Below are 5,356 nucleotides of genomic sequence, written 5' to 3'. Positions count from 1 at the left end.
GTAATGTTTATTTGAATTGTTTATAAAACTCAAGACAGCAAAGTCATCAGGTCCAGGGGCTTTATGTGGTTTCAATTTTTAAAGAACACTGTCAATTTTTTCTAGGGGGATGGGGCTATATAAAAAGGTTTTCTCATCATGAGTTGGTGATGGTAAAGGTATGTTTTCGAAGAAATTCTGGGTATCAACAGTGCCTTTTATAATCAGGAGTCTCAAGTATCCTCCTCAAACAAGAATGAGAAGTCTAAGACTCATACAGAAGGTACTCCAATTTAGGGTGTAATCTCTAGCTAAATTACTCTGATTTAAATCAGTTATAAAGGAGATGATTTATGTCTGTAAATGTATATGACAGAGAGAACACTGATATACCCACACCCAAAGAAACAAAATCTTAGCTATTGTAAATGGGCCTACAGACACCAGCAGAAGGTACATCTGAGGGAAATTATCCTCCTTCCACTCCCCGCTAATTTTGGTGGCTCATTTGTCAAATGATGTAAATACATATCTATTCAGGTTGCAGTTTTAGGGATGGAGAATGTGTGCTTGCACAGGTGTCTGTGTACTTTGAGTCAGGTTCGTTTCTGAAATAAACTGGGGACTTCCTAATGGAGGTATATACTGGTACATAAGGCCTCCACACACAATGCTGCCCACTGACGCATGCTTTCCTGTTTTAGCACATATGCTGAAGCTAGAACACCACAGAGAAGATTGGCATACCCCTGCAGAAGAAGGACATACAAATCCATGCAGTGTTTCATTATATATGACAGCTGGCATAGCATAGTGGCTAGCAGTGCAAACTGCTCCTGTTCCAACCTTGCCTTAGCCATGAATTCAGCAGATAGCCTGTTATGCACGGAGTCATGTTCCCCAATCCCCTGCTGCAAACTAAGGATTATTGACAAAGCATGTGAAGCACTTTGAACGCTTTTAAAGTACTGTATAAATGCTAAGCATTATGACACTCCCCAGACCCTATCAGATTAGGAATGCAGTCCCTCCCCACCCCCTGCTCTCACAACAGAGTGAAAAATGAATAGATAATTCACCCTTTCCCAGGCTCCCAAGGACTCTACTGTACATCAAGCTTAAAATTTACATTGCAATCCAAACCATTAGTGTCACACTAACTTTTTTAAAAAGGCAACATGGAAACAAGCTTGCATCAAAGATTCCCAAGTTTGTTTCTGTATCTAATCTCCTCAACCTGTTCTGATAGGACTTGGGGGAGTTTCAAGGATAGTCAGCACACTTCAGATTCTCGTCTTATTAAACCAACTCGTAGTTTTTATCTCCTTCACCACCCTGACCCTGCCTCTAACATATATAGCACTAGTTCGAACCTGATATCTTAGAAGTCCCATGTGTATTTAGCCATGTCCCTCACTTCAACTCACATGATGGCCTCAGTCAGCAGAACTTCCTCAAATGGGCAAAATAAGAGAGTGCATAAGCACTTGCAGGCTCAAAATCCTGAAATAGCTTTTAAAGGCTCCCAGCTACTTTCTGCTTTTTGATTTTTACCTCTCTTCTTGAAAAATCAGTCAGTTTCAGTAAGATCAGTTATCATTTTGTTTCTCAGTTTTGCTTTCCAGTTTGTGGTATCCTATCCATGTTTCTTAGAAACAATGCCCTCTGTGTTCAGTGGGGCCATTACTACAAAAGCTGAGGCTGCTGAACAGACTACTGGGCTGGGGTGTTGTTTGGGGGTTGTTGCGACTGTTTTTCTGTATCTTTATTATAGATCCTCTTGTGATTTATGTGGCAATTGTTTAGTTTAGTTGTGGGCTGTTGTTTCGTTTTGTTTTAAATATGTTTTATTTATTGTTTATTATTATTTTTGTTATGTTGGAATTATGTATTTTTTCATGTTGTAAGCCACCTTGATCATGGCTTGAACTGTGGAAAGGTGGTATACAAATTAAATTATGTAGGTAGGTTAGGTAGGTAGGTAAAGTACAAATGCTTGTTGTTGTTCAGTCATGTCCGACTCTTCGTGACCCCATGGACCAGAGCACGCCAGGCACCCCATCCTCCACTGCCTCCCGCAGTTTGGCCAAACTCATGCTAGTCGCTTCAAGAACACTGCCCAACCATCTCATCCTCTGTCGTCCCCTTCTCCTTGTGCCCTCCATCTTTCCCAACATCAGGGTCTTTTCCAGGGAGTCTTCTCTTCTCATGAGGCGGCCAAAGTACTGGAGCCTCAACTTCAGGATCTGTCCTTCCAGTGAGCACTCAAAGGAGGAAGAAGAAGAAGAAGAAGAAGAAGAAGAAGAAGAAGAAGAAGAAGAAGAAGGGGACACAGAGCAACGGATTCAAACTACAAGAAAGAAGATTCCACCTAAACATTAGGAAGAACTTCCTGACAGTGAGAGCTGTTCGGCAGTGGAATTTGCTACCAAGGAGTGTGGTGGAGTCTCCTTCTTTGAAGGTCTTTAAGCAGAGGCTTGACAGCCTTCTGTCAGGAATGCTTTGATGGTGTTTCCTGCTTGGCAGGGGGTTGGACTGGATGGCCCTTGTGGTCTCTTCCAACTCTATGATTCTATAAGAACCTGGAGAAGGAACTGGCAAACCACTCCAGTATCCCTGCCATGGACAAAGTACAAATGCTCTGCAGCCTTAATCCCATGTATGCATAGCAATGTAGTCTGGTTATTAAACTATGGCCTGCCATCTCACCAACCAGCCTTCAAGCATCTGAAACACTGAATTCTGTAAATAAAATTAAACAATTTCAAACTCTTGCCAAAAAACAAACATTTAAATCCCCTAAACCTTCATTTTTCACTCTAAGCCTAGGATTTGTTATTGAACAGTACATTATGAAAGACCAAAGAGCTAAGATTTGAATCTGCAGAAGAGCTGTCATTTGACCCAGAATTTAAGCAATGCCTTATCCACAATGCTTCAAAGTGTGCATAAATATGCTCACAGACCATTATAGAAGGAAGTCAGGTTTTCTAGCTGAAAGATGTTATACATTATTTTTAGTTGCAAAAGTTAGATTAGTAAGTGAAAATGTGTTACATCCCAATCTATACATCCAAACTGTAGCATGAGTTAAAACTTTTTGAAAAATTACAAATGTGGAAGATACTTCCATCATGTTGTAAAGTGGAAATCTGGGGTGCCTTCTACCTTAACTCATTTAAAGGCTGCGGGCAAAACTACATGTACATATGAACAATTTTCCTGACATGGTAAAGTGAAAAGCAATCCAAGGGTACCACAACTGGGAATGGATGGGAGAGGGGCAGAAAGAGAAAGAAGGTATTTAACTTTCACAGCTGACTATTTTGCCCACAGACTAAAAAGGTTTAAGCAGTCCCTTCCCCCTTCTAGTCGCCTCCCATTCCCCAACCTCCAGTTACAGCACTTTGAAGAAACGGCAACTGTTACATGCATCCAGTTTTGCCATCAACTGGGTATATTCTCACATGTCCTTTTGCATGGGTGCAACATTTTAAGGAACTGAAATCCATCTTATAACTCAACAATTTTATCGCTGTTTCCCTAACGTTTGTCATCTGCAAATCTGCAAGAACTCACTCTGCCCTGTGACTTATTGAAATGTGCTACCTGAGAAAAAAAAAATTTGTTTGTTCTTCATTTCAAGCATCCAGGCTGAACAAAATACAAAATCCAATGTCAGGGCAAAAGCTTAATCTGAACTTTCTATCCCTTTTAGCTCAATGGACTTTGTTGACAGTGCAAGGTAAGGGGGCTGACAGTAATGGATTTTATTATCAGCACTGTATATTTAATAATTGAAAAGTTTTTAGCTGCACAGGCAAGGAGGAATGGTTTTAGTGCATTGATCTTTTAAGCTGGCAATGATCATTTAAACAAACAAGCAGCAAAATCATATATTGGCCAGAGTCCTCCTTATCTTGCAATTTACTTTAAAGAGAAAGGTTGCAAATGCCTTTATTTCCAAAACAACCTAATGGCAGACAATCTTTGCCAGGGAACAGGGACTCCAGCCTGCAGCTCCAGAAAGCCCTTCAACATACCAGTAAACAGGTAGCCTCACAGGCAGAGTCCCGAAACTCCTTGGCAGGCTCAATTCCATGGATTCAACACAGGATCACAAAGCCCCGAAGGATGCTTGTCTGGCAAGCAGAATTCCCTTTAAACTAAGTGCTTCCTCCCACAGAGCTCTGCTGCATGCCTCCCTGATTAAAAGTCTCACTTTGGCATTTCTTTATGATTGTAAAACTCTCATCTGAAGAGGGCTCCCATGGGCACACAGACAGAAACAATAAATCCAAACAGACAAGTGAGGTAACAGGGAAAGAAGCTGGCACCAAGGCCAACAACCACAAAATGTGTGTGTGTGTGTGTGTGAGAGAGAGAGAGAGAGAGAGAGAGAGAGAGAGAGATGTAAAGGTTCTTGGACACAACCTAGCTAGCACAGGCTAAGAATCAGTGGCCCATCTAGTCCAGCATCCTGTTCTCACAGTGGCCAACCAGATGCCTGTCAGAAACCCACAAGCAAGACCTGAACATAAGAGCCCTGTGACTGCCCCCCCCCCGGAGTTTCCAGCACCTGGTATTCAGAAGCATTATTACCTCCAACTGTGAAGGCAGAACCAAACCATGATAGGTAACAGCCACTGATAGTCTTCAATTCTTTTTAAAAGCCATCCAAGTTGGTGGCCTTCGCTAAATCTTGTGGGAGAGAATTCCATAGTTTAATAATGTGCTGCATGAAAAAGTATTTTCTGTTATCTGTCCTGAATCTTCCAACATTCAGCTCCACTTGATGGCCATACATTCTAGTGTTAAGAGAGAGGGAGAAAAACTTTTCCCTAACCACTTTCTGCAGCACACTAGGCATAACTGCATAAACTTCTATCATGTGACCTTTTCTCCAAACTAATAAGTGCCAAACACTACAACCTTTCCTATTAGGACAGTCATTCCATCCCCTTTATCATTTTGGTTCCCCTTTTTTGAACCATTTCCCCAACTCTAAAATATCTTTTTTGAGGCAAGACAACCAGAATTGTACACAGCATTTCAAATGTGGTCAAAGCAGAGATTTCTATGACGACATTGGGACACCTGCAGGTTTATTTTCCATTCCTTTCCCTAATGATCCCTAACATGAAATTTGCCTTTTTCATAGCTGCCACACACCGGGTGGACATGTACATAAAACTACAATACAACCCCAACATCTTGTTCCTGGTTAGTCACCATCAGTACATACCACATGAGCATATATGTGAAATTACGGATTTGTTTGTTTGTTTATTTATTTTGCTCTGACATGTATTGCTTTACACTTATTTACACTGAATTGCATTTGCCATATTACTGCCTATTCTTTTTGTTTTCGAAA

General features: G+C 41.1%; 1 non-coding gene across 1 annotated transcript; it reads left to right on the top strand.

The window, feature by feature from the left end:
• Window positions 1-666: 666 nt before the first annotated feature.
• LOC117043054 lies at window positions 667-773 on the top strand. Its single transcript, XR_004426138.1, has one exon. It is a non-coding gene; the product is annotated as a U6 spliceosomal RNA (small nuclear RNA).
• The last annotated feature ends 4,583 nt before the right edge of the window (window positions 774-5,356 follow it).

This window comes from Lacerta agilis, chromosome 2 (genome assembly GCF_009819535.1).
Source record: "Lacerta agilis isolate rLacAgi1 chromosome 2, rLacAgi1.pri, whole genome shotgun sequence".
Lineage (NCBI taxonomy): Eukaryota > Metazoa > Chordata > Lepidosauria > Squamata > Lacertidae > Lacerta > Lacerta agilis.
The sequence above is the reverse complement of the archived record's forward strand: the minus strand, read 5'-3'. Positions and strand labels throughout refer to the sequence as shown.